General features: G+C 42.1%; 16 non-coding genes and 7 pseudogenes across 16 annotated transcripts; all 23 read right to left on the bottom strand.

The window, feature by feature from the left end:
* Nucleotides 1-568: 568 nt before the first annotated feature.
* Nucleotides 569-730, bottom strand: LOC135570489 (U1 spliceosomal RNA). Its single transcript, XR_010463549.1, has one exon. It is a non-coding gene; the product is annotated as a U1 spliceosomal RNA (small nuclear RNA).
* A 667-nt stretch (nt 731-1,397) lies between these two features.
* Nucleotides 1,398-1,515, bottom strand: LOC135570469 (5S ribosomal RNA; annotated as a pseudogene).
* Nucleotides 1,516-2,117: 602 nt separating this feature from the next.
* Nucleotides 2,118-2,244, bottom strand: LOC135570561 (U1 spliceosomal RNA; annotated as a pseudogene).
* Nucleotides 2,245-2,912: 668 nt separating this feature from the next.
* LOC135570459 (5S ribosomal RNA) lies at nt 2,913-3,031 on the bottom strand. Its single transcript, XR_010463531.1, has one exon. It is a non-coding gene; the product is annotated as a 5S ribosomal RNA (ribosomal RNA).
* Nucleotides 3,032-3,627: 596 nt separating this feature from the next.
* LOC135570478 (U1 spliceosomal RNA) lies at nt 3,628-3,791 on the bottom strand. Its single transcript, XR_010463540.1, has one exon. It is a non-coding gene; the product is annotated as a U1 spliceosomal RNA (small nuclear RNA).
* Nucleotides 3,792-4,459: 668 nt separating this feature from the next.
* LOC135570455 (5S ribosomal RNA) lies at nt 4,460-4,578 on the bottom strand. The gene has a single exon (XR_010463528.1). It is a non-coding gene; the product is annotated as a 5S ribosomal RNA (ribosomal RNA).
* Nucleotides 4,579-5,174: 596 nt separating this feature from the next.
* On the bottom strand, nt 5,175-5,336 carry LOC135570484 (U1 spliceosomal RNA). The gene has a single exon (XR_010463545.1). It is a non-coding gene; the product is annotated as a U1 spliceosomal RNA (small nuclear RNA).
* A 667-nt stretch (nt 5,337-6,003) lies between these two features.
* LOC135570453 (5S ribosomal RNA) lies at nt 6,004-6,122 on the bottom strand. The gene has a single exon (XR_010463526.1). It is a non-coding gene; the product is annotated as a 5S ribosomal RNA (ribosomal RNA).
* A 596-nt stretch (nt 6,123-6,718) lies between these two features.
* Nucleotides 6,719-6,880, bottom strand: LOC135570483 (U1 spliceosomal RNA). Its single transcript, XR_010463544.1, has one exon. It is a non-coding gene; the product is annotated as a U1 spliceosomal RNA (small nuclear RNA).
* A 668-nt stretch (nt 6,881-7,548) lies between these two features.
* Nucleotides 7,549-7,667, bottom strand: LOC135570452 (5S ribosomal RNA). The gene has a single exon (XR_010463524.1). It is a non-coding gene; the product is annotated as a 5S ribosomal RNA (ribosomal RNA).
* Nucleotides 7,668-8,263: 596 nt separating this feature from the next.
* Nucleotides 8,264-8,427, bottom strand: LOC115116952 (U1 spliceosomal RNA). The gene has a single exon (XR_003861633.1). It is a non-coding gene; the product is annotated as a U1 spliceosomal RNA (small nuclear RNA).
* A 668-nt stretch (nt 8,428-9,095) lies between these two features.
* Nucleotides 9,096-9,214, bottom strand: LOC115116818 (5S ribosomal RNA). Its single transcript, XR_003861599.1, has one exon. It is a non-coding gene; the product is annotated as a 5S ribosomal RNA (ribosomal RNA).
* Nucleotides 9,215-9,810: 596 nt separating this feature from the next.
* Nucleotides 9,811-9,962, bottom strand: LOC115121289 (U1 spliceosomal RNA; annotated as a pseudogene).
* Nucleotides 9,963-10,630: 668 nt separating this feature from the next.
* LOC115121288 (5S ribosomal RNA) lies at nt 10,631-10,749 on the bottom strand. Its single transcript, XR_003862300.2, has one exon. It is a non-coding gene; the product is annotated as a 5S ribosomal RNA (ribosomal RNA).
* Nucleotides 10,750-11,357: 608 nt separating this feature from the next.
* On the bottom strand, nt 11,358-11,483 carry LOC135570534 (U1 spliceosomal RNA; annotated as a pseudogene).
* Nucleotides 11,484-12,150: 667 nt separating this feature from the next.
* On the bottom strand, nt 12,151-12,269 carry LOC135570540 (5S ribosomal RNA). The gene has a single exon (XR_010463554.1). It is a non-coding gene; the product is annotated as a 5S ribosomal RNA (ribosomal RNA).
* Nucleotides 12,270-12,866: 597 nt separating this feature from the next.
* Nucleotides 12,867-13,028, bottom strand: LOC135570482 (U1 spliceosomal RNA). Its single transcript, XR_010463543.1, has one exon. It is a non-coding gene; the product is annotated as a U1 spliceosomal RNA (small nuclear RNA).
* A 667-nt stretch (nt 13,029-13,695) lies between these two features.
* LOC135570485 (5S ribosomal RNA) lies at nt 13,696-13,814 on the bottom strand. The gene has a single exon (XR_010463546.1). It is a non-coding gene; the product is annotated as a 5S ribosomal RNA (ribosomal RNA).
* Nucleotides 13,815-14,423: 609 nt separating this feature from the next.
* LOC135570523 (U1 spliceosomal RNA) lies at nt 14,424-14,549 on the bottom strand (annotated as a pseudogene).
* Nucleotides 14,550-15,217: 668 nt separating this feature from the next.
* LOC135570472 (5S ribosomal RNA) lies at nt 15,218-15,336 on the bottom strand. The gene has a single exon (XR_010463538.1). It is a non-coding gene; the product is annotated as a 5S ribosomal RNA (ribosomal RNA).
* Nucleotides 15,337-15,945: 609 nt separating this feature from the next.
* Nucleotides 15,946-16,071, bottom strand: LOC135570512 (U1 spliceosomal RNA; annotated as a pseudogene).
* A 667-nt stretch (nt 16,072-16,738) lies between these two features.
* LOC135570335 (5S ribosomal RNA) lies at nt 16,739-16,857 on the bottom strand. The gene has a single exon (XR_010463520.1). It is a non-coding gene; the product is annotated as a 5S ribosomal RNA (ribosomal RNA).
* Nucleotides 16,858-17,453: 596 nt separating this feature from the next.
* On the bottom strand, nt 17,454-17,608 carry LOC135570501 (U1 spliceosomal RNA; annotated as a pseudogene).
* Nucleotides 17,609-22,784: the final 5,176 nt, after the last annotated feature.

Below are 22,784 nucleotides of genomic sequence, written 5' to 3'. Positions count from 1 at the left end.
AAGTCAAAGTGAGTCTGATAAACAGACATTGCATTTTCACCAATTAGACAAGCAGCTTGAACTTTGGGTCACTCAAAAAGTGGAAGAAATTACATATGCTGTAGCCATCACTTTTTAGCACAGATAGTTGGATGAAATACAAACAAACCTTGCTAACATTTCAAAGCGAGGGCATATATTTCAGCCTTGTGAGAAAAAACGGACAAATACAATGACTCCTGACAAATACATCATGAGCAACAGTTTCCCATGCAGCTATCCTACTAGCCAGAATAAATACACAAAAGCTCTGAATGTTGAAATCCTAGTGCATTGTTCTGTGCTAAGGAGGAGTAGTGCATGAATGGACAATTTCACATTGGAAGCGCAATGGGGCTGCATCATTTCGCAACATGATGTTTCCACAAAATGCCAACAATGTTTGGCTACAGACAAATGTTTCCACCTTTCGATTGGTCCACAACATCTCTTTCACAACTGACTTGAAAGATCTTCATTAGCCCGGTCAGTAGACTCAAGTCTTCCTCAAGCCTGGCGCCAAGCAACAGTTTATCATTAAACAAGACATCAGGGGAGAGCGAACGCAGTCCCCCACTACCATAAATTATGCAATCGAGATTTCCACATTTGGGAAATTCGCAGGGGTCAGCACAGCCGGAGTGCAATGGCTGAGCCTCGCCCTGGGTGAACTGCCTTCTTGATCACAGTATCTCCCTTGCCAGGTAAGTATGACTTGAATACATCAGTGGAGGGCAACTCTCTCCAGTGCCAACATTTTGGGCTGACGGTAACCACTTTGTGTTCTGATAATATCACATCACATCGACCTGCGTTAAATGCCGTTTAGGAATGCACTTGCAGGCAGAGTGGTGAAAAAGTAGTTTATTTTGTTTACTAGACTATATCAGTGAAGCACGAGATTCCCATCATGCAACACTGTAGAAAAAAATCACCAATGACTTTGTAATATCTTAACCTGTCTGATATCACAAATGTATGCGATATGACGAAATACAATCACATTCAGACACACACACACACACAGACAAATGCATGAAACCAATTGATTTATTATCGATAACATCTCACATTCTCTTGTGCTTTTGATTTACTCCGTAAAAGAAGGGTTCTAATTCCACCATGGAAAACACAGGGCCATCAGACATCAGTCCAGTTCCACTCCTCACCAGCATTATTTCCTTTGATCATTTGAACAGGGCGAAGGAGTACCAAGCACACACAAGCTGCATTCAGTAACGATATTCTTATTTGTCTCATAAATCAAAGGCTCCCTGACAGCACAAGGAACTTTGATCGTAATAAATTCAGCATCAAATGCTTACTACAAAGCAGTGTTGCTGATGAAATCATGCAAGAGCACACCCTAGTGGACAAAAAGCTTGCGCGCCTGGTATTCCCAGGCAGTCTCCCATCCAAGTACTAACCAGGCCCGATCCTGCTTAGCTTCCGAGATCAGACGAGATCGGGCATATTTAGGCTGGTATGGCCGTAAGCAAAGGAACAAGTCTTGGTACGCCATTTAAAGTCAAAGTGAGTCTGATAAACAGACATTGCATTTTCACCAATTAGACAAGCAGCTTGAACTTTGGGTCACTCAAAAAGTGGAAGAAATTACATATGCTGTAGCCATCACTTTTTAGCACAGATAGTTGGATGAAATACAAACAAACCTTGCTAACATTTCAAAGCGAGGGCATATATTTCAGCCTTGTGAGAAAAAACGGACAAATACAATGACTCCTGACAAATACATCATGAGCAACAGTTTCCCATGCAGCTATCCTACTAGCCAGAATAAATACACAAAAGCTCTGAATGTTGAAATCCTAGTGCATTGTTCTGTGCTAAGGAGGAGTAGTGCATGAATGGACAATTTCATATTGGAAGCGCAATGGGGCTGCATCATTTCGCAACATGATGTTTCCACAAAATGCCAACAATGTTTGGCTACAGACAAATGTTTCCACCTTTCGATTGGTCCACAACATCTCTTTCACAACTGACTTGAAAGATCTTCATAAGCCCGGTCAGTTGACTCAAGTCTTCCTCAAGCCTGGCACCAAGCAACAGCTTATCATTAAACAAGACATCAGGGGAGAGCACTACCATAAATTATGCAATCGAGATTTCCGCAGGGGTCAGCACAGCCGGAGTGCAATGGCTGAGCCTCACCCTGGGTGAACTGCCTTCTTGATCACAGTATCTCCCTTGCCAGGTAAGTATGACTTGAATACATCAGTGGAGGGCAACTCTCTCCAGTGCCAACATTTTGGGCTAACGGGAACCACTTTGTGTTCTGATAATATCACATCACATCGACCTGCGTTAAATGCCGTTTAGGAATGCACTTGCAGACAGAGTGGTGAAAAAGTAGTTTATTTTGTTTACTAGACTATATCAGTGAAGCACGAGATTCCCATCATGCAACACTGTAGAAAAAAAATCACCAATGACTTTGTAATATCTTAACCTGTCTGATATCACAAATGTATGCGATATGACGAAATACAATCACATTCAGACACACACACACACACAGACAAATGCATGAAACCAATTGATTTATTATCGATAACATCTCACATTCTCTTGTGCTTTTGATTTACTCCGTAAAAGAAGGGTTCTAATTCCACCATGGAAAACACAGGGCCATCAGACATCAGTCCAGTTCCACTCCTCACCAGCATTATTTCCTTTGATCATTTGAACAGGGCGAAGGAGTACCAAGCACACACAAGCTGCATTCAGTAACGATATTCTTATTTGTCTCATAAATCAAAGGCTCCCTGACAGCACAAGGAACTTTGATCGTAATAAATTCAGCATCAAATGCTTACTACAAAGCAGTGTTGCTGATGAAATCATGCAAGAGCACACCCTAGTGGACAAAAAGCTTGCAGCGCCTGGTATTCCCAGGCAGTCTCCCATCCAAGTACTAACCAGGCCCGATCCTGCTTAGCTTCCGAGATCAGACGAGATCGGGCATATTTAGGCTGGTATGGCCGTAAGCAAAGGAACAAGTCTTGGTACGCCATTTAAAGTCAAAGTGAGTCTGATAAACAGACATTGCATTTTCACCAATTAGACAAGCAGCTTGAACTTTGGGTCACTCAAAAAGTGGAAGAAATTACATATGCTGTAGCCATCACTTTTTAGCACAGATAGTTGGATGAAATACAAACAAACCTTGCTAACATTTCAAAGCGAGGGCATATATTTCAGCCTTGTGAGAAAAAACGGACAAATACAATGACTCCTGACAAATACATCATGAGCAACAGTTTCCCATGCAGCTATCCTACTAGCCAGAATAAATACACAAAAGCTCTGAATGTTGAAATCCTAGTGCATTGTTCTGTGCTAAGGAGGAGTAGTGCATGAATGGACAATTTCACATTGGAAGCGCAATGGGGCTGCATCATTTCGCAACATGATGTTTCCACAAAATGCCAACAATGTTTGGCTACAGACAAATGTTTCCACCTTTCGATTGGTCCACAACATCTCTTTCACAACTGACTTGAAAGATCTTCATTAGCCCGGTCAGTAGACTCAAGTCTTCCTCAAGCCTGGCGCCAAGCAACAGTTTATCATTAAACAAGACATCAGGGGAGAGCGCGAACGCAGTCCCCCACTACCATAAATTATGCAATCGAGATTTCCACATTTGGGAAATTCGCAGGGGTCAGCACAGCCGGAGTGCAATGGCTGAGCCTCGCCCTGGGTGAACTGCCTTCTTGATCACAGTATCTCCCTTGCCAGGTAAGTATGACTTGAATACATCAGTGGAGGGCAACTCTCTCCAGTGCCAACATTTTGGGCTGACGGTAACCACTTTGTGTTCTGATAATATCACATCACATCGACCTGCGTTAAATGCCGTTTAGGAATGCACTTGCAGGCAGAGTGGTGAAAAAGTAGTTTATTTTGTTTACTAGACTATATCAGTGAAGCACGAGATTCCCATCATGCAACACTGTAGAAAAAAAATCACCAATGACTTTGTAATATCTTAACCTGTCTGATATCACAAATGTATGCGATATGACGAAATACAATCACATTCAGACACACACACACACACAGACAAATGCATGAAACCAATTGATTTATTATCGATAACATCTCACATTCTCTTGTGCTTTTGATTTACTCCGTAAAAGAAGGGTTCTAATTCCACCATGGAAAACACAGGGCCATCAGACATCAGTCCAGTTCCACTCCTCACCAGCATTATTTCCTTTGATCATTTGAACAGGGCGAAGGAGTACCAAGCACACACAAGCTGCATTCAGTAACGATATTCTTATTTGTCTCATAAATCAAAGGCTCCCTGACAGCACAAGGAACTTTGATCGTAATAAATTCAGCATCAAATGCTTACTACAAAGCAGTGTTGCTGATGAAATCATGCAAGAGCACACCCTAGTGGACAAAAAGCTTGCAGCGCCTGGTATTCCCAGGCAGTCTCCCATCCAAGTACTAACCAGGCCCGATCCTGCTTAGCTTCCGAGATCAGACGAGATCGGGCATATTTAGGCTGGTATGGCCGTAAGCAAAGGAACAAGTCTTGGTACGCCATTTAAAGTCAAAGTGAGTCTGATAAACAGACATTGCATTTTCACCAATTAGACAAGCAGCTTGAACTTTGGGTCACTCAAAAAGTGGAAGAAATTACATATGCTGTAGCCATCACTTTTTAGCACAGATAGTTGGATGAAATACAAACAAACCTTGCTAACATTTCAAAGCGAGGGCATATATTTCAGCCTTGTGAGAAAAAACGGACAAATACAATGACTCCTGACAAATACATCATGAGCAACAGTTTCCCATGCAGCTATCCTACTAGCCAGAATAAATACACAAAAGCTCTGAATGTTGAAATCCTAGTGCATTGTTCTGTGCTAAGGAGGAGTAGTGCATGAATGGACAATTTCACATTGGAAGCGCAATGGGGCTGCATCATTTCGCAACATGATGTTTCCACAAAATGCCAACAATGTTTGGCTACAGACAAATGTTTCCACCTTTCGATTGGTCCACAACATCTCTTTCACAACTGACTTGAAAGATCTTCATTAGCCCGGTCAGTAGACTCAAGTCTTCCTCAAGCCTGGCGCCAAGCAACAGTTTATCATTAAACAAGACATCAGGGAGAGCGCGAACGCAGTCCCCACTACCATAAATTATGCAATCGAGATTTCCACATTTGGGAAATTCGCAGGGGTCAGCACAGCCGGAGTGCAATGGCTGAGCCTCGCCCTGGGTGAACTGCCTTCTTGATCACAGTATCTCCCTTGCCAGGTAAGTATGACTTGAATACATCAGTGGAGGGCAACTCTCTCCAGTGCCAACATTTTGGGCTGACGGTAACCACTTTGTGTTCTGATAATATCACATCACATCGACCTGCGTTAAATGCCGTTTAGGAATGCACTTGCAGGCAGAGTGGTGAAAAAGTAGTTTATTTTGTTTACTAGACTATATCAGTGAAGCACGAGATTCCCATCATGCAACACTGTAGAAAAAAATCACCAATGACTTTGTAATATCTTAACCTGTCTGATATCACAAATGTATGCGATATGACGAAATACAATCACATTCAGACACACACACACACACAGACAAATGCATGAAACCAATTGATTTATTATCGATAACATCTCACATTCTCTTGTGCTTTTGATTTACTCCGTAAAAGAAGGGTTCTAATTCCACCATGGAAAACACAGGGCCATCAGACATCAGTCCAGTTCCACTCCTCACCAGCATTATTTCCTTTGATCATTTGAACAGGGCGAAGGAGTACCAAGCACACACAAGCTGCATTCAGTAACGATATTCTTATTTGTCTCATAAATCAAAGGCTCCCTGACAGCACAAGGAACTTTGATCGTAATAAATTCAGCATCAAATGCTTACTACAAAGCAGTGTTGCTGATGAAATCATGCAAGAGCACACCCTAGTGGACAAAAAGCTTGCAGCGCCTGGTATTCCCAGGCAGTCTCCCATCCAAGTACTAACCAGGCCCGATCCTGCTTAGCTTCCGAGATCAGACGAGATCGGGCATATTTAGGCTGGTATGGCCGTAAGCAAAGGAACAAGTCTTGGTACGCCATTTAAAGTCAAAGTGAGTCTGATAAACAGACATTGCATTTTCACCAATTAGACAAGCAGCTTGAACTTTGGGTCACTCAAAAAGTGGAAGAAATTACATATGCTGTAGCCATCACTTTTTAGCACAGATAGTTGGATGAAATACAAACAAACCTTGCTAACATTTCAAAGCGAGGGCATATATTTCAGCCTTGTGAGAAAAAACGGACAAATACAATGACTCCTGACAAATACATCATGAGCAACAGTTTCCCATGCAGCTATCCTACTAGCCAGAATAAATACACAAAAGCTCTGAATGTTGAAATCCTAGTGCATTGTTCTGTGCTAAGGAGGAGTAGTGCATGAATGGACAATTTCACATTGGAAGCGCAATGGGGCTGCATCATTTCGCAACATGATGTTTCCACAAAATGCCAACAATGTTTGGCTACAGACAAATGTTTCCACCTTTCGATTGGTCCACAACATCTCTTTCACAACTGACTTGAAAGATCTTCATTAGCCCGGTCAGTAGACTCAAGTCTTCCTCAAGCCTGGCGCCAAGCAACAGTTTATCATTAAACAAGACATCAGGGAGAGCGCGAACGCAGTCCCCACTACCATAAATTATGCAATCGAGATTTCCACATTTGGGAAATTCGCAGGGGTCAGCACAGCCGGAGTGCAATGGCTGAGCCTCGCCCTGGGTGAACTGCCTTCTTGATCACAGTATCTCCCTTGCCAGGTAAGTATGACTTGAATACATCAGTGGAGGGCAACTCTCTCCAGTGCCAACATTTTGGGCTGACGGTAACCACTTTGTGTTCTGATAATATCACATCACATCGACCTGCGTTAAATGCCGTTTAGGAATGCACTTGCAGGCAGAGTGGTGAAAAAGTAGTTTATTTTGTTTACTAGACTATATCAGTGAAGCACGAGATTCCCATCATGCAACACTGTAGAAAAAAAATCACCAATGACTTTGTAATATCTTAACCTGTCTGATATCACAAATGTATGCGATATGACGAAATACAATCACATTCAGACACACACACACACACAGACAAATGCATGAAACCAATTGATTTATTATCGATAACATCTCACATTCTCTTGTGCTTTTGATTTACTCCGTAAAAGAAGGGTTCTAATTCCACCATGGAAAACACAGGGCCATCAGACATCAGTCCAGTTCCACTCCTCACCAGCATTATTTCCTTTGATCATTTGAACAGGGCGAAGGAGTACCAAGCACACACAAGCTGCATTCAGTAACGATATTCTTATTTGTCTCATAAATCAAAGGCTCCCTGACAGCACAAGGAACTTTGATCGTAATAAATTCAGCATCAAATGCTTACTACAAAGCAGTGTTGCTGATGAAATCATGCAAGAGCACACCCTAGTGGACAAAAAGCTTGCAGCGCCTGGTATTCCCAGGCAGTCTCCCATCCAAGTACTAACCAGGCCCGATCCTGCTTAGCTTCCGAGATCAGACGAGATCGGGCATATTTAGGCTGGTATGGCCGTAAGCAAAGGAACAAGTCTTGGTACGCCATTTAAAGTCAAAGTGAGTCTGATAAACAGACATTGCATTTTCACCAATTAGACAAGCAGCTTGAACTTTGGGTCACTCAAAAAGTGGAAGAAATTACATATGCTGTAGCCATCACTTTTTAGCACAGATAGTTGGATGAAATACAAACAAACCTTGCTAACATTTCAAAGCGAGGGCATATATTTCAGCCTTGTGAGAAAAAACGGACAAATACAATGACTCCTGACAAATACATCATGAGCAACAGTTTCCCATGCAGCTATCCTACTAGCCAGAATAAATACACAAAAGCTCTGAATGTTGAAATCCTAGTGCATTGTTCTGTGCTAAGGAGGAGTAGTGCATGAATGGACAATTTCACATTGGAAGCGCAATGGGGCTGCATCATTTCGCAACATGATGTTTCCACAAAATGCCAACAATGTTTGGCTACAGACAAATGTTTCCACCTTTCGATTGGTCCACAACATCTCTTTCACAACTGACTTGAAAGATCTTCATTAGCCCGGTCAGTAGACTCAAGTCTTCCTCAAGCCTGGCGCCAAGCAACAGTTTATCATTAAACAAGACATCAGGGGAGAGCGCGAACGCAGTCCCCCACTACCATAAATTATGCAATCGAGATTTCCACATTTGGGAAATTCGCAGGGGTCAGCACAGCCGGAGTGCAATGGCTGAGCCTCGCCCTGGGTGAACTGCCTTCTTGATCACAGTATCTCCCTTGCCAGGTAAGTATGACTTGAATACATCAGTGGAGGGCAACTCTCTCCAGTGCCAACATTTTGGGCTGACGGTAACCACTTTGTGTTCTGATAATATCACATCACATCGACCTGCGTTAAATGCCGTTTAGGAATGCACTTGCAGGCAGAGTGGTGAAAAAGTAGTTTATTTTGTTTACTAGACTATATCAGTGAAGCACGAGATTCCCATCATGCAACACTGTAGAAAAAAAATCACCAATGACTTTGTAATATCTTAACCTGTCTGATATCACAAATGTATGCGATATGACGAAATACAATCACATTCAGACACACACACACACACAGACAAATGCATGAAACCAATTGATTTATTATCGATAACATCTCACATTCTCTTGTGCTTTTGATTTACTCCGTAAAAGAAGGGTTCTAATTCCACCATGGAAAACACAGGGCCATCAGACATCAGTCCAGTTCCACTCCTCACCAGCATTATTTCCTTTGATCATTTGAACAGGGCGAAGGAGTACCAAGCACACACAAGCTGCATTCAGTAACGATATTCTTATTTGTCTCATAAATCAAAGGCTCCCTGACAGCACAAGGAACTTTGATCGTAATAAATTCAGCATCAAATGCTTACTACAAAGCAGTGTTGCTGATGAAATCATGCAAGAGCACACCCTAGTGGACAAAAAGCTTGCAGCGCCTGGTATTCCCAGGCAGTCTCCCATCCAAGTACTAACCAGGCCCGATCCTGCTTAGCTTCCGAGATCAGACGAGATCGGGCATATTTAGGCTGGTATGGCCGTAAGCAAAGGAACAAGTCTTGGTACGCCATTTAAAGTCAAAGTGAGTCTGATAAACAGACATTGCATTTTCACCAATTAGACAAGCAGCTTGAACTTTGGGTCACTCAAAAAGTGGAAGAAATTACATATGCTGTAGCCATCACTTTTTAGCACAGATAGTTGGATGAAATACAAACAAACCTTGCTAACATTTCAAAGCGAGGGCATATATTTCAGCCTTGTGAGAAAAAACGGACAAATACAATGACTCCTGACAAATACATCATGAGCAACAGTTTCCCATGCAGCTATCCTACTAGCCAGAATAAATACACAAAAGCTCTGAATGTTGAAATCCTAGTGCATTGTTCTGTGCTAAGGAGGAGTAGTGCATGAATGGACAATTTCACATTGGAAGCGCAATGGGGCTGCATCATTTCGCAACATGATGTTTCCACAAAATGCCAACAATGTTTGGCTACAGACAAATGTTTCCACCTTTCGATTGGTCCACAACATCTCTTTCACAACTGACTTGAAAGATCTTCATTAGCCCGGTCAGTAGACTCAAGTCTTCCTCAAGCCTGGCGCCAAGCAACAGTTTATCATTAAACAAGACATCAGGGGAGAGCGCGAACGCAGTCCCCCACTACCATAAATTATGCAATCGAGATTTCCACATTTGGGAAATTCGCAGCCGGAGTGCAATGGCTGAGCCTCGCCCTGGGTGAACTGCCTTCTTGATCACAGTATCTCCCTTGCCAGGTAAGTATGACTTGAATACATCAGTGGAGGGCAACTCTCTCCAGTGCCAACATTTTGGGCTGACGGTAACCACTTTGTGTTCTGATAATATCACATCACATCGACCTGCGTTAAATGCCGTTTAGGAATGCACTTGCAGGCAGAGTGGTGAAAAAGTAGTTTATTTTGTTTACTAGACTATATCAGTGAAGCACGAGATTCCCATCATGCAACACTGTAGAAAAAAAATCACCAATGACTTTGTAATATCTTAACCTGTCTGATATCACAAATGTATGCGATATGACGAAATACAATCACATTCAGACACACACACACACACAGACAAATGCATGAAACCAATTGATTTATTATCGATAACATCTCACATTCTCTTGTGCTTTTGATTTACTCCGTAAAAGAAGGGTTCTAATTCCACCATGGAAAACACAGGGCCATCAGACATCAGTCCAGTTCCACTCCTCACCAGCATTATTTCCTTTGATCATTTGAACAGGGCGAAGGAGTACCAAGCACACACAAGCTGCATTCAGTAACGATATTCTTATTTGTCTCATAAATCAAAGGCTCCCTGACAGCACAAGGAACTTTGATCGTAATAAATTCAGCATCAAATGCTTACTACAAAGCAGTGTTGCTGATGAAATCATGCAAGAGCACACCCTAGTGGACAAAAAGCTTGCAGCGCCTGGTATTCCCAGGCAGTCTCCCATCCAAGTACTAACCAGGCCCGATCCTGCTTAGCTTCCGAGATCAGACGAGATCGGGCATATTTAGGCTGGTATGGCCGTAAGCAAAGGAACAAGTCTTGGTACGCCATTTAAAGTCAAAGTGAGTCTGATAAACAGACATTGCATTTTCACCAATTAGACAAGCAGCTTGAACTTTGGGTCACTCAAAAGTGGAAGAAATTACATATGCTGTAGCCATCACTTTTTAGCACAGATAGTTGGATGAAATACAAACAAACCTTGCTAACATTTCAAAGCGAGGGCATATATTTCAGCCTTGTGAGAAAAAACGGACAAATACAATGACTCCTGACAAATACATCATGAGCAACAGTTTCCCATGCAGCTATCCTACTAGCCAGAATAAATACACAAAAGCTCTGAATGTTGAAATCCTAGTGCATTGTTCTGTGCTAAGGAGGAGTAGTGCATGAATGGACAATTTCACATTGGAAGCGCAATGGGGCTGCATCATTTCGCAACATGATGTTTCCACAAAATGCCAACAATGTTTGGCTACAGACAAATGTTTCCACCTTTCGATTGGTCCACAACATCTCTTTCACAACTGACTTGAAAGATCTTCATTAGCCCGGTCAGTAGACTCAAGTCTTCCTCAAGCCTGGCGCCAAGCAACAGTTTATCATTAAACAAGACATCAGGGGAGAGCGCGAACGCAGTCGAGATTTCCACATTTGGGAAATTCGCAGGGGTCAGCACAGCCGGAGTGCAATGGCTGAGCCTCGCCCTGGGTGAACTGCCTTCTTGATCACAGTATCTCCCTTGCCAGGTAAGTATGACTTGAATACATCAGTGGAGGGCAACTCTCTCCAGTGCCAACATTTTGGGCTGACGGTAACCACTTTGTGTTCTGATAATATCACATCACATCGACCTGCGTTAAATGCCGTTTAGGAATGCACTTGCAGGCAGAGTGGTGAAAAAGTAGTTTATTTTGTTTACTAGACTATATCAGTGAAGCACGAGATTCCCATCATGCAACACTGTAGAAAAAAATCACCAATGACTTTGTAATATCTTAACCTGTCTGATATCACAAATGTATGCGATATGACGAAATACAATCACATTCAGACACACACACACACACAGACAAATGCATGAAACCAATTGATTTATTATCGATAACATCTCACATTCTCTTGTGCTTTTGATTTACTCCGTAAAAGAAGGGTTCTAATTCCACCATGGAAAACACAGGGCCATCAGACATCAGTCCAGTTCCACTCCTCACCAGCATTATTTCCTTTGATCATTTGAACAGGGCGAAGGAGTACCAAGCACACACAAGCTGCATTCAGTAACGATATTCTTATTTGTCTCATAAATCAAAGGCTCCCTGACAGCACAAGGAACTTTGATCGTAATAAATTCAGCATCAAATGCTTACTACAAAGCAGTGTTGCTGATGAAATCATGCAAGAGCACACCCTAGTGGACAAAAAGCTTGCAGCGCCTGGTATTCCCAGGCAGTCTCCCATCCAAGTACTAACCAGGCCCGATCCTGCTTAGCTTCCGAGATCAGACGAGATCGGGCATATTTAGGCTGGTATGGCCGTAAGCAAAGGAACAAGTCTTGGTACGCCATTTAAAGTCAAAGTGAGTCTGATAAACAGACATTGCATTTTCACCAATTAGACAAGCAGCTTGAACTTTGGGTCACTCAAAAAGTGGAAGAAATTACATATGCTGTAGCCATCACTTTTTAGCACAGATAGTTGGATGAAATACAAACAAACCTTGCTAACATTTCAAAGCGAGGGCATATATTTCAGCCTTGTGAGAAAAAAACGGACAAATACAATGACTCCTGACAAATACATCATGAGCAACAGTTTCCCATGCAGCTATCCTACTAGCCAGAATAAATACACAAAAGCTCTGAATGTTGAAATCCTAGTGCATTGTTCTGTGCTAAGGAGGAGTAGTGCATGAATGGACAATTTCACATTGGAAGCGCAATGGGGCTGCATCATTTCGCAACATGATGTTTCCACAAAATGCCAACAATGTTTGGCTACAGACAAATGTTTCCACCTTTCGATTGGTCCACAACATCTCTTTCACAACTGACTTGAAAGATCTTCATTAGCCCGGTCAGTAGACTCAAGTCTTCCTCAAGCCTGGCGCCAAGCAACAGTTTATCATTAAACAAGACATCAGGGAGAGCGCGAACGCAGTCCCCACTACCATAAATTATGCAATCGAGATTTCCACATTTGGGAAATTCGCAGGGGTCAGCACAGCCGGAGTGCAATGGCTGAGCCTCGCCCTGGGTGAACTGCCTTCTTGATCACAGTATCTCCCTTGCCAGGTAAGTATGACTTGAATACATCAGTGGAGGGCAACTCTCTCCAGTGCCAACATTTTGGGCTGACGGTAACCACTTTGTGTTCTGATAATATCACATCACATCGACCTGCGTTAAATGCCGTTTAGGAATGCACTTGCAGGCAGAGTGGTGAAAAAGTAGTTTATTTTGTTTACTAGACTATATCAGTGAAGCACGAGATTCCCATCATGCAACACTGTAGAAAAAAATCACCAATGACTTTGTAATATCTTAACCTGTCTGATATCACAAATGTATGCGATATGACGAAATACAATCACATTCAGACACACACACACACACAGACAAATGCATGAAACCAATTGATTTATTATCGATAACATCTCACATTCTCTTGTGCTTTTGATTTACTCCGTAAAAGAAGGGTTCTAATTCCACCATGGAAAACACAGGGCCATCAGACATCAGTCCAGTTCCACTCCTCACCAGCATTATTTCCTTTGATCATTTGAACAGGGCGAAGGAGTACCAAGCACACACAAGCTGCATTCAGTAACGATATTCTTATTTGTCTCATAAATCAAAGGCTCCCTGACAGCACAAGGAACTTTGATCGTAATAAATTCAGCATCAAATGCTTACTACAAAGCAGTGTTGCTGATGAAATCATGCAAGAGCACACCCTAGTGGACAAAAAGCTTGCAGCGCCTGGTATTCCCAGGCAGTCTCCCATCCAAGTACTAACCAGGCCCGATCCTGCTTAGCTTCCGAGATCAGACGAGATCGGGCATATTTAGGCTGGTATGGCCGTAAGCAAAGGAACAAGTCTTGGTACGCCATTTAAAGTCAAAGTGAGTCTGATAAACAGACATTGCATTTTCACCAATTAGACAAGCAGCTTGAACTTTGGGTCACTCAAAAAGTGGAAGAAATTACATATGCTGTAGCCATCACTTTTTAGCACAGATAGTTGGATGAAATACAAACAAACCTTGCTAACATTTCAAAGCGAGGGCATATATTTCAGCCTTGTGAGAAAAAACGGACAAATACAATGACTCCTGACAAATACATCATGAGCAACAGTTTCCCATGCAGCTATCCTACTAGCCAGAATAAATACACAAAAGCTCTGAATGTTGAAATCCTAGTGCATTGTTCTGTGCTAAGGAGGAGTAGTGCATGAATGGACAATTTCACATTGGAAGCGCAATGGGGCTGCATCATTTCGCAACATGATGTTTCCACAAAATGCCAACAATGTTTGGCTACAGACAAATGTTTCCACCTTTCGATTGGTCCACAACATCTCTTTCACAACTGACTTGAAAGATCTTCATTAGCCCGGTCAGTAGACTCAAGTCTTCCTCAAGCCTGGCGCCAAGCAACAGTTTATCATTAAACAAGACATCAGGGGAGAGCGCGAACGCAGTCGAGATTTCCACATTTGGGAAATTCGCAGGGGTCAGCACAGCCGGAGTGCAATGGCTGAGCCTCGCCCTGGGTGAACTGCCTTCTTGATCACAGTATCTCCCTTGCCAGGTAAGTATGACTTGAATACATCAGTGGAGGGCAACTCTCTCCAGTGCCAACATTTTGGGCTGACGGTAACCACTTTGTGTTCTGATAATATCACATCACATCGACCTGCGTTAAATGCCGTTTAGGAATGCACTTGCAGGCAGAGTGGTGAAAAAGTAGTTTATTTTGTTTACTAGACTATATCAGTGAAGCACGAGATTCCCATCATGCAACACTGTAGAAAAAAAATCACCAATGACTTTGTAATATCTTAACCTGTCTGATATCACAAATGTATGCGATATGACGAAATACAATCACATTCAGACACACACACACACACAGACAAATGCATGAAACCAATTGATTTATTATCGATAACATCTCACATTCTCTTGTGCTTTTGATTTACTCCGTAAAAGAAGGGTTCTAATTCCACCATGGAAAACACAGGGCCATCAGACATCAGTCCAGTTCCACTCCTCACCAGCATTATTTCCTTTGATCATTTGAACAGGGCGAAGGAGTACCAAGCACACACAAGCTGCATTCAGTAACGATATTCTTATTTGTCTCATAAATCAAAGGCTCCCTGACAGCACAAGGAACTTTGATCGTAATAAATTCAGCATCAAATGCTTACTACAAAGCAGTGTTGCTGATGAAATCATGCAAGAGCACACCCTAGTGGACAAAAAGCTTGCAGCGCCTGGTATTCCCAGGCAGTCTCCCATCCAAGTACTAACCAGGCCCGATCCTGCTTAGCTTCCGAGATCAGACGAGATCGGGCATATTTAGGCTGGTATGGCCGTAAGCAAAGGAACAAGTCTTGGTACGCCATTTAAAGTCAAAGTGAGTCTGATAAACAGACATTGCATTTTCACCAATTAGACAAGCAGCTTGAACTTTGGGTCACTCAAAAAGTGGAAGAAATTACATATGCTGTAGCCATCACTTTTTAGCACAGATAGTTGGATGAAATACAAACAAACCTTGCTAACATTTCAAAGCGAGGGCATATATTTCAGCCTTGTGAGAAAAAACGGACAAATACAATGACTCCTGACAAATACATCATGAGCAACAGTTTCCCATGCAGCTATCCTACTAGCCAGAATAAATACACAAAAGCTCTGAATGTTGAAATCCTAGTGCATTGTTCTGTGCTAAGGAGGAGTAGTGCATGAATGGACAATTTCACATTGGAAGCGCAATGGGGCTGCATCATTTCGCAACATGATGTTTCCACAAAATGCCAACAATGTTTGGCTACAGACAAATGTTTCCACCTTTCGATTGGTCCACAACATCTCTTTCACAACTGACTTGAAAGATCTTCATTAGCCCGGTCAGTAGACTCAAGTCTTCCTCAAGCCTGGCGCCAAGCAACAGTTTATCATTAAACAAGACATCAGGGGAGAGCGCGAACGCAGTCGAGATTTCCACATTTGGGAAATTCGCAGGGGTCAGCACAGCCGGAGTGCAATGGCTGAGCCTCGCCCTGGGTGAACTGCCTTCTTGATCACAGTATCTCCCTTGCCAGGTAAGTATGACTTGAATACATCAGTGGAGGGCAACTCTCTCCAGTGCCAACATTTTGGGCTGACGGTAACCACTTTGTGTTCTGATAATATCACATCACATCGACCTGCGTTAAATGCCGTTTAGGAATGCACTTGCAGGCAGAGTGGTGAAAAAGTAGTTTATTTTGTTTACTAGACTATATCAGTGAAGCACGAGATTCCCATCATGCAACACTGTAGAAAAAAATCACCAATGACTTTGTAATATCTTAACCTGTCTGATATCACAAATGTATGCGATATGACGAAATACAATCACATTCAGACACACACACACACACAGACAAATGCATGAAACCAATTGATTTATTATCGATAACATCTCACATTCTCTTGTGCTTTTGATTTACTCCGTAAAAGAAGGGTTCTAATTCCACCATGGAAAACACAGGGCCATCAGACATCAGTCCAGTTCCACTCCTCACCAGCATTATTTCCTTTGATCATTTGAACAGGGCGAAGGAGTACCAAGCACACACAAGCTGCATTCAGTAACGATATTCTTATTTGTCTCATAAATCAAAGGCTCCCTGACAGCACAAGGAACTTTGATCGTAATAAATTCAGCATCAAATGCTTACTACAAAGCAGTGTTGCTGATGAAATCATGCAAGAGCACACCCTAGTGGACAAAAAGCTTGCAGCGCCTGGTATTCCCAGGCAGTCTCCCATCCAAGTACTAACCAGGCCCGATCCTGCTTAGCTTCCGAGATCAGACGAGATCGGGCATATTTAGGCTGGTATGGCCGTAAGCAAAGGAACAAGTCTTGGTACGCCATTTAAAGTCAAAGTGAGTCTGATAAACAGACATTGCATTTTCACCAATTAGACAAGCAGCTTGAACTTTGGGTCACTCAAAAAGTGGAAGAAATTACATATGCTGTAGCCATCACTTTTTAGCACAGATAGTTGGATGAAATACAAACAAACCTTGCTAACATTTCAAAGCGAGGGCATATATTTCAGCCTTGTGAGAAAAAACGGACAAATACAATGACTCCTGACAAATACATCATGAGCAACAGTTTCCCATGCAGCTATCCTACTAGCCAGAATAAATACACAAAAGCTCTGAATGTTGAAATCCTAGTGCATTGTTCTGTGCTAAGGAGGAGTAGTGCATGAATGGACAATTTCATATTGGAAGCGCAATGGGGCTGCATCATTTCGCAACATGATGTTTCCACAAAATGCCAACAATGTTTGGCTACAGACAAATGTTTCCACCTTTCGATTGGTCCACAACATCTCTTTCACAACTGACTTGAAAGATCTTCATAAGCCCGGTCAGTTGACTCAAGTCTTCCTCAAGCCTGGCGCCAAGCAACAGTTTATCATTAAACAAGACATCAGGGGAGAGCGCGAACGCAGTCCCCCACTACCATAAATTATGCAATCGAGATTTCCACATTTGGGAAATTCGCAGGGGTCAGCACAGCCGGAGTGCAATGGCTGAGCCTCGCCCTGGGTGAACTGCCTTCTTGATCACAAGCAGCTTGAACTTTGGGTCACTCAAAAAGTGGAAGAAATTACATATGCTGTAGCCATCACTTTTTAGCACAGATAGTTGGATGAAATACAAACAAACCTTGCTAACATTTCAAAGCGAGGGCACATATTTCAGCCTTGTGAGAAATGATTTGGACAAATACAATGACTCCTGACAAATACATCATGAGCAACAGTTTCCAGGATGCAGCTATCCTCATCATCATTTGTTTATGTTTTCTCACTTTTGCAAAGTCACTAGCCAGAATAAATACACAAAAGCTCTGAATGTTGAAATCCTAGTGCATTGTTCTGTGCTAAGGAGGAGTAGTGCATGAATGGACAATTTCTTATTGGAAGGGAAGACCCCCCTGTATTGGACAAAAATGAATGGGAAGTCATTGGCATCGGACAAACCATATACACATTGTCCAATACCACCCAATTCGGCGTTGATTCATGCAAAGTGTATTGCAAATGCCATATGGCAATTGCCAGTTGTAACACTTTAAAAATTCAACAGGTGGCGAATCCGCTCCAGCATGGTTTTTCATATTGGAAATGTAACCCAAGTCAACGTCCAAAAGCAAAATTTTGAAAAAATGATTTTTTTTGTCAAAAACTTATCACCCCTTAAAAAAGTGCTTTCTGGACCGTTTTTCGAAATTCTTTCGATTTTTTTTTCAATTACACATGTGTAAGAACTGTATGAATATACTTTTGTCCAATTTTATTATCATATATATATATTTTTTTACATGCGCATAAGTAATATGTTTTGTCCATTTTCAATATGATTTCATAGGAAGTCAAAAGTCAAAAATGTCAAAATTTTGTACAAAACTTCACACACCCTTAAAAAGTGCTTTCTGGACCGTTTTTCGAAATTCTTTCAAATTTTGTGTCAATTACACACGTATAAGAACTGTATCAACATACTTTAGTTGTATTTTATTATCATAAAAAGGAATATGATTTGTCCATTTACAATATGATTTCATAGGAAGTCAAAAGTCACTTTTTTGGGGGCCAAATGCCATATGAAATTTGACATGCTCAAAAATGCAAAATTGACTGGCCTGATGAACACAGGATGGCCGAGCAGTGATAGTTGTACCTTTCCATCACTCGTTGTGTTGATTTCATCATGTCCATTTGTTTATGTTTTCTCACTTTTGCAAAGTCACTGTGCATTTGCAATATGGTTCAATGGGCATGTACCATCACAATTTTGTCATGCTATAAAAATCCTGCAGGAATGCAAAATTGACTGGCCTGATGAACACAGGATGGCCTGGCAGTGATAGTTGTTCCTTTCCATCACTCGTTGTGTTGATTTCATCGTGTCCATTTGGTGATGTTTTTTCACTATAGAATCATATTGCAAATGCACGTGCATTGTTGTGCAACTGGTAACCCAAAAATAAAAATATGGTTGTAAATGCATTTACCGGGACTCCTATTGTCCATGCCCGCTACGGGAGTACCCTACTACAGCCCTCTATCTATGGGGGCCGTCCTGAGTGCTTTATGGACTGTTTAAAATATTCTGATGGATACGCATTGTTATGCAAATGGTGATTGAAAATAGGCACCTGGTAACCCAAAAATAAAAATATGGTTGTAAATGCATTTACCGGTCATTCTGATATTAATGCTCGCTATGGGAACACGGGATGGCCGGGCAGTGATAGTTGTTCCTTTCCATCACTCGTTGTGTTGATTTCATCATGTCCATTTGGTGATGTTTTTTTGCTATAGAATCATATTGCAAGTGCACGTGCATTTGCAATATGGTTCAATGGGCATTTACCATATGAAATTTGACATGCTCAAAAATGCAAAATTGACTGGCCTGATGAACACAGGATGGCCGAGCAATGATAGTTGTACCTTTCCATCACTCGTTGTGTTGATTTCATCATGTCCATTTGGTGATGTTTTTTCACTATAGAATCATATTGCAAGTGCACGTGCATTGTTGTGCAACTGGTAACCCAAAAATAAAAATATGGTTGTAAATGCATTTACCGGTCATTCTGATATTAATGCTCGCTATGGGAACACAGGATGGCCGGGCAGTGATAGTTGTTCCTTTCCATCGCTCGTTGTGTTGACTTCATCATGTCCATTTTGTGATGTTTTTTCACTGTTGAATCATATTGCAAGTGCACGTGCATTTGCAATATGGTCAATGGGCATTTACCATATGAAATTTGACATGCTCAAAAATCCTGCAGAAATGCAAAATTGGCTGGCCTGATGAACACAGGATGGCCGAGCAGTGATAGTTGTACCTCTCCATCACCCGTTGTGTTGATTTCATCATGTCTATTTGGTGATGTTTTTTTCACTATAGAATCATATTGCAAATGCACGTGCATTGTTGTGCAACTGGTAACCCAAAAATAAAAATATGGTTGTAAATGCATTTACCGGGACTCCTATTGTCCATGCCCGCTACGGGAGTACCCTACTACAGCCCTCTATCTATGGGGGCCATCCTGAGTGCTTTATGGACTGTTTAAAATATTCTGATGGATACGCATTGTTATGCAAATGGTGATTGAAAATAGGCACCTGGTAACCCAAAAATAAAAATATGGTTGTAAATGCATTTACCGGTCATTCTGATATTAATGCTCGCTATGGGAACACGGGATGGCCGGGCAGTGATAGTTGTTCCTTTCCATCACTCGTTGTGTTGATTTCATCATGTCCATTTGGTGATGTTTTTTTGCTATAGAATCATATTGCAAGTGCACGTGCATTTGCAATATGGTTCAATGGGCATTTACCATATGAAATTTGACATGCAAAACATAAAACACGTAGTTACGTTCTAGCTGCGGGTCCATTTCTTATGTTATGTGTAGGCCTAGCTGAGGCGACCCCGAATCCCAAGTTTCGGCTCGATCGGTCATTCGGTGTCCGAAGCAAAACCCTAATTGGTGCTGAAAATCCACTTTTTCCATGACTTGCTAGAGCGGGGTCCTTGAATGAGCTATCGGACAGAAACGTTGGGTTCCGTCTCTATGGGCCGAGGCGGTCGCAATGCACCTAGTCTTGCAACTCTGGGACATTTCTAAATGTCGCCATTTTCGTGATGCAAAAATGAATTGAAGTCATTGCAAATGTACGAAGCTGTTTCTCGGTCCGAGAACCGTCTAGAGCCACGTAACTCACCACGCACTATCGACCTGAGGTCTAGAACAGGATTCTAAAGTTTCGGAACTCTAGGTCTGACGGTTCTTTAAAAGTTCCAACAAGGTTAACTAATGCAGGCAGTGTATGTCTCTACGCACCCCAATGGGTCCCTACTTCCAAGCTGTGTGTGTGATTTAGTTTTCCTTTGAAATTTTACGGGAAAAATGACTGATTTTCATGGGGGTTGCCTAATCACATATATGAAGTTTTGGAAAGATCGGACTTTTTTAACCCCTCGAAACAGCCCAAGAGACACCAATTATGGCACTTCCGGTTGGCACAGGAAGCTATAAGTCAACACATATCCTCATTGGGGTATGCTTTTACAGAATCCCGAGTTTTAAGTCCTTACGTTAGGAATTGACTGATTTACACAGGGTTGAATGCACTATGTCTATCAATCTGCAGGCAGGTAATGGAAAAACACTTTTAGGGTGATTTTAACCACTTCCGGTTGGTCCAGGAAGCTTAGAATCAACACAGGTAGACCTCATACTGGCCTGATGGACTGTTACCAAAGACAGGTTCATACGGCATTCATAACCCATATAGACTTCAGGTTGAATTTAGGGGTGCAGGCAATGTATTCCTATGGGGAGAGAAGTCAATGCAAACTGTTTGATGTAAACACCTTCTTTTAACAGTTAAGGGTTAATGCCACACGGTCAAGGTTAGGCTTGCACGGATCGGGAGGACCTTAGGAACGTACAAGAGGTCGAATTGTGCTTCTCACCCTAACGGTTCTCTCTCTGTCACCCAAAAGCAAATGACGTTGTGGGGCAGGCTTCATTTTGGGCCTACTTTTCTCATGGTCGCTGCGCTCAGACCGAGCGAGCTACGGTCAAGCGGGATATCTCGTTGAACTCGGCACGGCCTAGAGATTATGTTTATGCCATTGCCTGCTCTCTGTGTCTTTCAGCACCGCACTTTTTCACTCCATCCTTGCTGTGTGTGTGTGTGAGAGCTTTTCTTTGACATCTGTTGGGAGAAATGACTGATTTACAGTTCATGAGGTTTACCTAGTCACACATATGAAGTTTAGGAAAGATGTGACTTTTTTAACCCTTCAAAACAGACAGTGTGACCCAATTAAAGGCACAAAGAAAAGCTGTAACACACACACACAGCAAGGATAGAGTTAAAAAGTAGCTAGAACGTAACTATGTGTTTTACGTTTTTATTATGTTTTAAACTAATGGCGCTGTGAATTATGGGCCTGCTCTGACATATGTGATAGTTAGCTTCTAAATGAGTTGGAAAAAGTGGGTTTGGTGTCAATTGGTATCAGTTTGGTGTCAGAATGACATCTAATTGACTGGTGGACACTGACTTGCTAGTTGACTTTTGTACATTAGCAATATGTTTAAACGGAGAGGGACCATCACCAAAATGGCATTCTGAAATCAACACAAAAAATGGCATCACCATAGTCTCCAGACTGTGCCGAGTTCAACGAGACGCCCCGCTTGACCGTAGCTCGCTCTGAGTGCAGTGACCTTGAAAAAAAGCAGAACCAAAATGAGGCCTGGCCCTCAATGTCATTTGCTTTTGGGTGACAGTGAGAGAACCGTTAGGGTGAGAAGCACAATTCGACCTCAGGTACGTTCCTAAGGTCCTCCCGATCCGTGCAAGCCTAACCTTTACCCTGTGGCATTAACCCTTAACAGTTAAAAGAAGGTGTTTACATCAAACAGTTTGCATTGACTTCTCTCCCCATAGGAATACATTGCCTGCACCTCTAAATTCAACCTGAAGCCTATGTGGGTTATGAATGCCTAATGAACCTGTCTTCTATGACAGTCCATCAGACCACTATGAGGTCTACCTGTGTCGATTCTAAGCTTCCTGGAGCAAACGGAAGTGGTTAAATTGACCCAAAAGGTGTTTTGATGTACATAACCTTCAAAGGTGAAAATGACTACATTCAACCCTGTGTAGATCGTAGATCAGTCAATTCTTAACTTAAAGACTTAAAACTCAGGATTC

This window comes from Oncorhynchus nerka, linkage group LG3, assembly GCF_034236695.1.
Source record: "Oncorhynchus nerka isolate Pitt River linkage group LG3, Oner_Uvic_2.0, whole genome shotgun sequence".
In the NCBI taxonomy this organism is placed as follows: Eukaryota; Metazoa; Chordata; class Actinopteri; order Salmoniformes; family Salmonidae; genus Oncorhynchus; species Oncorhynchus nerka.
Note: the sequence above shows the minus strand (reverse complement) of the source record. Positions and strands in the feature narration are given on the sequence as shown.